The sequence below is a fragment of the Pleurodeles waltl genome, chromosome 6 (assembly GCF_031143425.1).
Source record: "Pleurodeles waltl isolate 20211129_DDA chromosome 6, aPleWal1.hap1.20221129, whole genome shotgun sequence".
Lineage (NCBI taxonomy): Eukaryota > Metazoa > Chordata > Amphibia > Caudata > Salamandridae > Pleurodeles > Pleurodeles waltl.
Window position 1 is genome coordinate 1,430,522,271 of NC_090445.1, and position 12,604 is coordinate 1,430,534,874.

Sequence of the window (12,604 nt, forward strand, 5' to 3'; positions counted from 1 at the left end):
ACTGACTAGGGGTCAGCCTCATGATATATGTCAGCTTAAAGTTGTTATATGGAATGTAGAAAGTCTCTGTGTATGAGCAATTAAAGAACAAAACGTTTCTGCATGTGAACACTTGCAGAAATATATCAGTTTTAGTATTATTGTAAGTTAAGGGGGCAACCATTCAATCTCAAAAACAATACAAAATAAACAGTTGTATGTCAGAATATTTTGCGTGATAATATTGTCCTACAAAAAATCATAGCCAGAATATCAACTCCCACAATCACAATATTGTGAAAGTTATTATATATGTAAGTATAGATTTACATTTTTTTACTTCACATTCACTTAACTTGAAGATATAAATACTGTAAAGATACATATACACGAATAATAAATCTGTACGTACCCAAAAATACTTACCTTCATGATATTATGGTCATCGATATTAAGGCTATGATACTTTTGTAGTGCAATAGTAGTAGTGTAATAGTGTAGTGTCGATAATATTCTGGTATAATACCTAAAAGAAACACCCCCATGATTATCCCTTTATAACTCCCATCCACAAAACCCTTATCAAGGGATTTTATTTTAATCAAGTCATGAGAAGATGTGGAAACACCAGCCCCTGTTGTGTAAAATAGTGTTTTTCAATGTAATGCACTGGGTCATCGATTAACTTCGTTGTAGTCTCCAGCCATACTTTGTAGGTCTTGCTTGATAGCACAGTACAAAACTATACAGACTTTTTGTTTCCAGTTCTTTAAAATATTTATATATAGAGTGGTGGGCTTGTGCTCCGCCGGAGAAGTATTTCTCTCACACCTCATGCTATTGGCTGTTTGGTGTATCATTCCATCTCGTAAAGAGTGTTTTCATTGCAATGCTTGAAGGAGTATTTTACATCTCAAAAGTATTCTGAATCATTACACATTCAGCTAATTATCTTTAGCTATTTTTTCACTACAACATTCTTTTCATAATACTTTACTCATGACTCAAAATGCAAGCAAAAACGTATTGGCATTATTCAAGATTTTAATATGTTTGTTTAATGTCTCCTTCACGAGCAGTCCACAGCAGCACAAGTCTTTAGAGCAAAACCACAGCATGCTAATTAGTCAGAAAACATGGCAGGCTTTGAGAGCAGTTCCCTCATATTCGAAATTCATAGGCAGCTTCCTTCCTTAAGAATCTGTGGCTTTACAAACTGAACACGCCAGCAGGACTCTAGAAAAAAGATGTACAGGCTTGCAAACGTATTTGCAAACACACATGGTATGTTTTGAACACCGTACTTTACACCTGAGTGAAAAGTGTGCGTTCATTGTAACTTATCTCAGTAGTGATTACGGGCTGTGATTGAGCCCTCCTGCCTTAGATCTGCTGTATAATTTAATGTTTGCTTGTTACCAATAAAGTATTGCATAGTACAGGAAGCAACCACTTTATTGTGCTGTCAAACATCTGTCCTAAGGTTAGTAAAAAAGAATAGCAGTTTGTTGTGCGAGCCCCCAGGCTGTGGAACAGCTTCATTCTGCAGACCAAATTTCTCTTAAACATAACAAGCACTAGTAGCGCTAGTAGGTATTGCCATGGCAAGCGCATATTTTTGTTTCTCTATTAAATATGCAATAGACTTTAGAAGATTAAAAGTAAACAAAAAAATCAATAAATGAAATAATGACGAATTGACCATCCAGCCCTGAAACTGAAGTCTACTACTCTTTAGGCAGATGTGCACATGCGATTAAGAAAAAACGCTTTCACTCACAACTTAAGAGACCCAATGGCTGAAGTGGCCTGACCCATTGCCCTATTTGTATGCAGAGGTAGAAGAAAGCAAAATCTGAGAAATTTAACAGACCAGTAAATAAAGAAGAAGCTGACCCATCGCCGCTTATGTGTGTGTAAATGTATGCATTTTTAGTTATGATTTTTTTTCAATACATGAGCCTGGAGAGACAGCAAAAGCTTTCTCTAGGCCGGTCCAAAACATGTCATCATGTCTGGGACTGATGAACAGCCATGAGTTGTCTCTCCTTCTAGAGGAAACATTCTATGCCCTGATACAAGAGCAATTGCGTGACAGTTTATAAGCACCGCGGCCCATATTTATACTTTTTGACGCAAAACTGCGCCAACGCAGTTTTGCGTCAAAAAAATTAGCGCCGGCTAACGCCATTCTGAAGCGCCATGCGGGCGCTGTATTTATTGAATGACGTTAGCCGGCGTTAGCCGCCGGCGCTGTCTGGTGTGTGTTAAAAAAAACGACGTACACCAGGCAGCGCTGGCGTAGGGGGAAAATGGCGTATGGGCGTCCAGAAATGGTGCAAGTCAGGCTGAGGCAAAAAAATCGCCACAACCCGATTTGCGCCATTTTTTAACGACGCCCATCCCCCATTGAAATGACTCCTGTCTTAGCAAAGACAGGAGTCATGCCCCCTTGCCCAATGGCCATGCCCAGGGGACTTCTGTCCCCTGGGCATGGCCATTGGGCATAGTGGCATGTGGGGGGCACAAATCAGGCCCCCTTATGCCACAAAAAAAAATAAAAAAAAATACCTACCTGGACTTACCTTAATGTCCCTGGGGTGGGTCCCTCCATCCTTGGGTGTCCTCCTGGGGTGTGCAAGGGTGGCAGGGGGTGTCCCTGGGGGCAGGGGAGGGCACCTCTGGGCTCATTCTGAGCCCACAGGTCCCTTAACGCCTGCCCTGACCCAGGCGCTAAAATCCGGCGCAAATGCGGGTTTTTTAGACCCGCCCACTCCCGGGCGTCATTTTTGCCCGGGAGTATAAATCCGACGCAATAGCATCGGAGTCATTTTTTAAGACGGGAACGCCTACCTTGCATATCATTAACGCAAGGAAGGTGTTCACGCAAAAAAATGACGCTAACTCCATGAACTTTGGCGCTAGACGCGTCTAACGCCAAAGTATAAATATGGAGTTAGTTTTGCGTCGAATTTGCGTCGAAAAAAACGACGCAAATTCGGCGCAAACGGAGTATAAATATGCCCCCGCATATACAGGCAAGTTCGATTCATCGCCATAATCAAAAACAAATGATAGGTTAATGTGAAATACCATTAGGCACCGGTAACATGGAGACACAAAACGACCAATGGGTGTGAATAACAAGCGTGCACCTCACTTTGAAATGATTAGAAATTTCTTAGCGATTCTCGTGCTTGAGCTTCCAAATGTTGCCCTACATGAACATTTTTAGAATGAGAATTTTAATGTAGTGTATGTACAAAGCCGATAGCCTTGATCTGATATAACAAGAGCCCAGGTCAATGTAAACTGCTATAACATTGTTTGCTATTTTCCAAATTTATAGTACTCAATTCAATGCCCTCAGAGGTAAGAGCTGGCCATGTCTGGATTCCAACTCGTGAGCTGCAGGCCAAAGCAGGTGTCTGCTGCAAGTTTGTGTTAAAGCTCAAAGCCAGCTTGTTAGCTACAGGTATACATTGTATACTTAGGCCCATATTTATACTTTTTGATGCAAACCTGTGTTATCTCACGTTTGCATCAAAAAGTATGCCGCCAGCTAGGGCCATTCTTGGATGCCAGCTGGGCGTCATATTTAAGGAATGACGCTAGTCGGCGGTAAGGCCCAGTTAGCGTCAAAATAAATGACACTAATCGGGTGGGGGATGCGTAGGGGAAACAGCAGGTTGTGCGTCAAAGAATGGCGCTAGTCAGGTTAGAGTTAAAAAAAATGACTCTAACCTAATTAGCGTCATTTTATTGAAGCACACCCCCTCTGGACATGACTCCTGTCTTAGTAAAGACAGGAGTCATGCCCCCAGCCCAATGGCCATGCCCAGGGGAGTTAAGTCCCCTGGGCATGGGCATTGGGCGCAGTGCCATGTAGGGGGGCCCAAGTTAAGCCCCCCTATGGCACTGTGAAAGAAAATGAAAAATACTTACCTGGACTTACCTGGGATGGGTCCCCCCATCCTTAGGTGTCCTCCAGATGTGTGTGGGGATGGGTGGGGGTGTCCTTGGGGGCAGGGAAAGGCACCTGTGGGCTGCTTCCATGGTCTCTGACCATAGAAATTAACCCATAGGTCCCCTAACGCCTGCCCTGACCCAGGCATTAAATAATGGCGCTAAGCAAGTTTAACGCCATTATTTAAGGCCCTTCTCCTCCCATGTGTGATTTTTGCACAGGAGGATAAATAAGGCGCTAGTGCCTTTTAGTCATTTTTTGCCCAGGAACGCCTACCTTGCATCTCATTGACGCAAGATAGGTTTTCACGGTAAAAAAATTACGCTAACTCCATAACTTTGGTGCTAGACGGGTCTAGAGCCAAAGTATAGATATGGAGTTAGGTTTGCGTCAAATTAGCGCAGAAAACAATTATGCTAATTCGACGCAAACAGAGTATAAATATGCACCCTAGACTCATAGGTTTGTTGTATAAATACACTGTTTTCCCTACACTGTAAGGGTGAGGTTGACTTCCAGGTTACAAGAAACCCCAGTAGTGTTTTATTCAGTGAATTAAGAATAATGACTGGGTTCAACGTGATTGATGTGGTTGTGACCCAGTGGGTCCCTTAAGTGCATCATCAATCCTCAACTTACAAGTCCCCTATCATTGATTATGTCTCTCTGCCCACATCGCTGCTTCCTACCCACCCCTCCCACTGCATGAGGAATTCCACAAGTACATTTAATTTTCCTTTTACAGCACTGGTTCTGCCTTGACAGAAATACAAGGAGCACTGTGGGGCGGCGCTTGAGAGGCAGGGTACTGCACAACACTATTGACTGGTGTTATTTACAGACCACCAATGCAGGAGAACAGCTGAAATAAAAGTTAATTGAAGTATTTATACTTCATGTAATGGAGTTGTGGGAGACTTCCCTCTACGTGAAATCGAGATATCTTGACCAAGGCCGGGGCCGCATTCATAGCAGTCAGAAGGGAAGGGAAGCCCCAGATCACTGGCTCTGTGGCAAGCTCCACCTGGAAATATACTGTATTGATTTTGAAGCAAGCCTACCAATTTATTAATGAACATTTATCAATGAAGAGGCTGCTAAACAAGGCCAAGTCGCTAAATGGCGCCAGGTGCTAGAACTGCTGTGTTCAGTTTTCTCCGGAGGATACTTTTTAGTTCTGGCATTACCCAAGACCTATTTTTTAAAATAATAATACATAGACAATATATACTTTCATAGAAAGGTTTTCAGTATGTCTTCTTTATCTATTGGTCCATTGTAGTGTCATTTACATTTTGCTTCTACCCACCACAGCATACAGCATGGGACACAGGGTCAGCACTCTTCCGACACTGGCTTACATGGCTGTGAGTAGCAGCATTCTGCTCTTGCACAATGTGGACTTCTACACATTGAGTAGTCCCCTTCAGTGACAGGTATTGGTACTGGAGCAATGTGTACTTTTACATTAGAACTATTTTTGGCATTTAGACAATGTTTGCCTTACGTAAGCAAGGGCATGGAAGCCCCTGAACCACTGGCGTAACAAAGGCCCTCGAAATCCCCGTGGTGCCGGGAGGGGGGGGGGGGGAGTGGCTCCAGGGCCCCCCTCAGCACAGCACCTGGCCTGAGTGAGTCTGGAGGTGGCTCTCTCCATGTTCTTTGCAGGGGGGGCTCCAGTTTCGTTATGCTACTGCCCTGAACGCTGCTGTCGGCCACTCTAGAGTCACATGTCTTCATACAAAAAGCATTCACAAACAAAATAAGCATTACCAAAGTCATAAGCCAGTAGCCAATGCCAGGCCTGTTGGCTGTACTAATGCTCGTTTTATACTTGGAAGCAAGTTGACCCGAGTCCCGCAATAAGTTCTAACAGATCTGGTTACGTTATGGAAATTTCAGGCAGCTACCTTATGGCTACACCACAAAAGGGCAGCAGAGAGGACTAGCTTACAACTAAAAGCCATCAAAATATCCTTATTGCTAGAACAAAAGGAAGCCCCTTTATTTCCGTATATTGCACAGCCGCTAAGAACAGAGAACACACGTGTTGTAACAGCATAGAGGCTAGTGCATAGTAGAAGAAATATAAGCAGTAGTATCATAGAGCACCTGGGATCCTCTCAATTCATCTTGTCACATGAATCATGTAAAAGAGATTCACCTTCCCTTGTTAACTGTGTGCACAGTATTATTCAGTCCCCAGTCATTAAAATCCACATTACACCAGTCCTTCGTAGCTAGGTTCACGCTGTATAATCACCAATACATGCATCCATCACCAAACTCTATATTGAGTGGTTGATCTAAGGGCGGTACTAGAGAAATGGTCCATATAGAAGCAAATGGATTCTAAACTGCAAATATAGGAAACATGTGGTGTATGTCTTGGGGCCCCTAGTGTGAACCAATTGGTAATTCTGGATGGTACAACACAGCCACAAATAAGGCAGTCATCACTGATACATAAAACCTGCTTAATACCAAAATCTGCTGTTAACTGGTCTGTCAGCATACTGACTTCATCTTCTGCAGAACCTTCAATATGCTGCTACAATCTTCTTTCGCAGGCCAGTAAATTGCCACTTAGACATCTGTTGACTGACTTTTTGTAATGGGCCACAATCAAGACAAGGATGTGTTTAAGGTGGAAACTTATCACCTAAGTGTTAGTGGGGCAATGTTTAAGCCTAAGAAATTGCAATTCGTTCCGTTAAGAAATGCTAAATTCCTTCATACAGATGGCCCTATATCCCTTCCTTGCATACTTTGTGCTTTATTCTGATTAGGCGCATACGGGTTTCTACGATGAGTTCAATTATTTAATATTTAATTATTTCATCCTGATTTTTTGTATGATTTAATTTTATTCATTATTTAATAATATTCTTAGACCGTACTATCTTATTTTATAATTCAGCTTTTAAAGCTCATCCACAGTATGCTTCCAAAATCAATATTCTCTTTAATGTGTGCCTTTACCCTCCACCTATCCCTCTGTGTTTCAAATATACTGCCCTGCCCAGCCTGAGAAGTATTTAGAGACAGACTTTCGGCACTTACCATCACTTTCTGCACTTTTATTGTTACTAGAACTGTATTACGTCTAATACATGCCATTCATAATTCCATGTGCATACAAAAGTATGATTTTCAGTGCATTTGGAGTGAATATTATAGTTTATAAAATATGGAAACATCATCCCGTCCTGGTTTGCGTTATAGGCTAGTACGCCCTGCTCTAATGTCATGTTCTACAAATTGTGAACAGTAATTGTAACCATGCCCATAAGACGGATAGCTGAATATTATATTTAAGGGGCATGCAATTTATAGCATTAAATCTAATTTTATTTGTAACTGATGTCAGGAAATGTAGCTTTTTTGTAAATGTTCCCCAAATTTGACACCATGTATTGCAAAAACTGTGTATTTCAGCGACATTCATTACTTTGTTTACCTAATTCTTTCACATTTTTCATTTGAGCTGTTGAATGGATTTTCACATTTGCAAACGTTTAAGGTATTTTATAAAGGTATAAAATGTTTTAGACATATGAATCATGCAGTCTAATATTTATGCATCTAAGCCCTTTGACGAACAAGCATTTACAACTCTACACCAGAGACCAACGGGTTTGAACAAATTCCTATGGTTTTCAATCCTTTTTAAAAAGATACAGAAGTTGTGAGAAAAAGACTATGGTCAAGATTTATTAAACTTTCACATGGGGCTACGGGAGAATATGTAACCCACTGACAGGCACAAAAACCAGCAGTAGCTTTAGGCTCAAAGCCAAAGCTCTCAATCGTGGACCGTCTTAAACAGTGTTTATAACGGGCTATGATGGAGAGCTCTGGAGATGAGACTGAAGGCACTGTGAGTTTTTCACAGTGCCTGTCAGTGAGTTAAAGAAAGTTTAAAAAATAAAAAGTTTGACTTACCTACTGCCTCCTGCTCGGTGCTTCTCTTCAACCAAGCAGCACAGGCTCCCGGAGTTCCAGCCAGCAACTCCCCTCTACCAATCCAGGTGATTCTCTCATGCTGCTTAGGCACCATGGGAGAAGCACCAGGATTGCCTGGAGCGCGCTGTTGCATGGGGGGTTGTGCTTGCTCTCAACCCCGCTGCCTAAGACAGCTTGGGTTGGAGCGTTTCAAGTGCGCTTGTCAGGCAGGACATGGCAAGACAGCCGGCCAAAGGGATGTGCACTTTAAACTGAACTGCACACTATTCCTCCCTGATTCTGCCTAACCCTGAGGCTTGGCTGTTGTCAATACGAAAAACGAAATGGTAATAAATCTGTTTTATTACCATTTTTTTCGTGTTTCCTGCTCTCCAAGGAGGGGCAATGATCATCCACCATCATGGAGGCACCGCCTCTGCTTTAGGGCATTTGTACTCTTTCCATGTGCACCAATCTTTTTTGGGGTGCATCAAGGGGGCCTTAGTCCCCACAGGCACCCTTGCTTTTGCATTTCCTAATTTGTGATTTCCTATTGGGAAATTGCAAGTTTGAAATGCAAACGGTTCGTATCTCGGGGCCTTTAGACCCATAGGATCAAATGATGTAGCATTTCTTAAATAGCAATTCCCTAATAACGATTCCTAGTCTGTAGGAATCACTCTTTTTGTACATTCTGTTTTGCATCATTTAAATAGCGATTTCTTACAATTCACTATTTAGGAAATGTAAGACAAGAATTTTGTACATCTGTCCCATAAACACAGCAGAAGCGAGGAGAATATATTTTCGGTTCTGAAAGAAATAGCTTGCCTAGAAATATTACATTAATACAAAGATATGGCCAGGGCTCCTGAGTGGATAGATGGTCAGGTTTTGCATTGCTCCGAGGGACAAGTGTGTCACCATTACTGGCACTTCTGCATTGATGGTGACTTAAAGAAGCCATTTCAGAGGACTGGACAAAAGGAGACACACGTCCTGCCGACAGAATCAGGAGAGTGGAGAAGGCCTGGAACTCTAGGCTGATCAACCTGAATTAGCAGGTATTCATTAGTGGAAACACAAAGGGAAAGGTTGTAGGATATCCCAATGCCAATGGAAGTCTGTTTTATTCCAGCCGAACTAATACCATCGACCTCTATCAGAGGGGAATTGGGATCAAGTGTAGCGACCAGCGCGGGAACTTAGATAGAGCAAAGCCTCTGTGAAAGTGAAATGCACTCATTGTCGGGGAGGAGGGTTGTGACATAGTAATACTACTAGTGATACTATTACTGTTGATAACAACAACAAAGCAAGAATTATTGTTACTACTACGACGGCTGCTACCACTAATACTGCTAATAATAACAATAATAATAATACCGAAGTAACAGTAGGCAAGGGGTGCCTGTGAAAGGAATGTACTCTGTGTGAGTACTGAGTGTGAAAGAGGACCTAAAGGTGAACACACATCATAGTGAGCCTTTTTATTTCCAGACCTTTCCTTGTGCATTGGCTCTCAGTTGATGTTTGGTGGGAGATGGAAGGCAAGCTGTGCATGTTCTGGTGATGGTGAGAGAAGCTCCTGCTCGGCGGTGATATTTAATAGGAGCTTCCCCAGGTGGCACTGAGGCTGATCCAAAAGGGAAGTTGCACCATCTCACAATGTACGTGGTTTAGGCTCTGGAAGGTGCTCCTGCCCGCAAGTGACATTCAGTGGGAAGTGAAAAGGTGCGCCTGTTCACCTATGACACTGGTTAGACGGTCAAAAAGCAAAGTGTATGTACTCCAGGTAATGAACGGAAGGTGGAAACAGACATAAAACTACTTCAGGTGGAATTGAGCAGGAGCTGGGTAGAATGGCACATCTTCTCGAATGAATGGCAGGTGGAAGGGGAGGTGTGCCTGATCACTAGTAACATTGATTTAGAAATCGAAGGGAAGCTGAGTCTTCTTGCTGGTGACACTGACTTCTGATATGACACTGGCATTCCAGAAGGTGCAGAGAAGAAAAAAGATTTTAAAACATGTGAAAAAAATGGTGCTGAGTGTAGCAACTGAGGTTCAATGCTGTAACGTGCAAAGCCTGACATTTAAAGCCAGAAAGCCCTCAGTGGCAGTACATAAATAAGAGAGTTTAATGGGTCACAAAACAGCGTAGGCGTCTAATGGGGATTACAAAGAACATGTAGGGGTAGTAAGTGAAGTGTCGTAAAGGATATGGTGAGGTGTTGATACTTTAAAGAAGATGCATACCAGTGGAACCTCAACTCTAGAAGTCTTCTCTCAACCAAGGTAGGAAACAACAGACATTACCTGGAGTTCAGAAAGATGCTGAAGACGTGGCTAATTCAAAACAGATGACACCGCTACCAGAAATCACTACTAGATCTTAAAAGCCCCAGAAGGTAAACTCAGTCACCCACAGAGATGGTAGGTATAATCATATGTATATGAATCTTTCACTCCACTCTGTGCTTAAACACAGCTACGAGGTTGCTGCGATTTGATGAGTGCCCTCAAATCATTACACACAACACCAAAACACTTCCAAAACAGATTCCATCACACATCCACACACTTTCAACTACAGCTACTCGTCCGCTGAAAACTATTTTGGGACCTTGTCAGATTTAAAAGGCACTATATAAATGGAATTACAATGCAATACAAATACATTTCTTCATTTTGTTGCTATGGGTAGGATCTCCAGCAACCTATTGAGAAGGAGACGGAGTCTGTCCAAATGAGAGTAACCAATCTGTTGCAGGGTCTGAAAAAGAAACCCTAGGAGCAGAAAAGTCATGCCTGACAGCAGTGTCCTACTCTTTCTTTTTTTAGCTATCTTTTTAAGTAATGGGATGTAAGCTGTGAATTCTTCCTTATGGAATGTGCATTTCACATTAGATCAACTGAGTGTGTATATTTAGACAATAACTGTTTCAGCATGAATAAGAACTTAAATGCGTATGAAATGTAGGAAAGGGAGCCATTTTGTAAACAAGGTGTGCTTCAAGAACAAGAGATCAGAAATAAGAAATATCATTAATAAATATGAAGAGTACCTCAACCCCTACGCTGCCAGGACTTTTCCCCCTCAGGTGCCAAGCGTTTTTTTGTCTATTTGGGGCAGTTTGCACTTAGGCCCTCATAACGTTTTGTCCACATAAGCTACCCATGTCAAATTTGCATCCTTTTTTCCCAACATCCTAAAGATTCCTGAGGTACCCAGACTTTGTGGGTTCCCCTGAAGGAGACCAAGGAATTAGCCAAAATACAGCAAAAAGTTTGCTTTTAAAAAAAAAATGGAAAAAAGGCTTCAGAAGAAGGCTTGTAGGTTTTTTCCCTGGAAATTGCATCAACAAAAGGTTTATGGTGCTACAATCACCAGCTTCCAAGCTATCAGAAACAGGCAGACTTGAATCAGAAAACCCAATTTTTCAACACAATTTTGGCATTTTACTGGGACATACCCCATTTTTACTATTTTTGTGCTTTCAGCCTCCCTCCGGTTAGTGACAGAAATGGGTGTGAAATCAATGCTGGATCCCAGAAAGCTAAACATTTCTGAAAAGTAGACAAAATTCTATAATTCAGCAAGGGGTAATTTGTGTAGATCCTACAAGGTTTTCCTACAGAAAATAACAGCTGAAATCAAACACAATTGAAATTGAGGTAAAAGAAACAGCTATTTTTTTCAACGTTTTACTCTGTAACTTTTTCCTGCGATGTCATATTTTTGAAAGCAATATACCATAACATCTGCTGGACTCTTCTGGTTGCGGGGATATATAGGGCTTGTAGGTTCATCAAGAACCCGAGTTACCTAGAGCCAATACATGAGCTGCACCTTGCAATGGGTTTTCATTTTATACTGGGTATACAGCAATTCATTTGCTGAAATATGAAGAGTTAAAAATAGGTATCACGAAAACCTTTGTATTTCCAAACTGGGCGCAAGATAAGGTGTTGAGAAGCAGTGGTTATTTGCACATCTCTGAATTCCGGGTTGCCCATACTAGCATGTGAATTGTAGGGCATTTCTCAAATAGACGTCTTTTTTACACACTGTCTTACATTTGGAAGGAAAAAATGTAGAGAAAGACAAGGGGCAATACATTTTTTTTGCTATTCTGTGTTCCCCCAAGTCTCCTGATAAAAAGGGTACCACACTTGCGTGGGCAGGCCTAATGCTCGCGACAGGAAACGCAACATGGACACATCACATTTTTACATTGAAATCTGATGTTTTTTGCAAAGTGCCAGGCTGTAGATTTTGGCCTCAAGCTCAGCCGGCACCTAGGGAAACCTACCAAACCTGTGCATTTTTTAATACGAGACACCTAGAGGAATCCAGTATGGGGTGACTTGTGGGGCTCTCACCAGGTTCTGGTACCCAGAATCCTTTGAAAACCTCAAAATCTGGCTAAAAAATACTTTTTCCTCACATTTTAGTGATAGAAAGTTCTGGAATCTGAGAGGAGCCACAAATTTCCTTCAACCCAGCATTCCCCCTAGTCTCCTCATAAAAATGGTGCCTCACTTGGTTGGGTGGGTCTAGCGCCCGTGACAGGAAATGCCCCAAAACACAACGTGGACACCTCACATTTTCCCAAAGAAAACAGAGCTGTTTTTTGCAAAGTACCAAGCTGTGGATTTTGGCCTCTAGCTCAGCCAGCACCTAGGACAATCTATCAAGCATGTGCATTT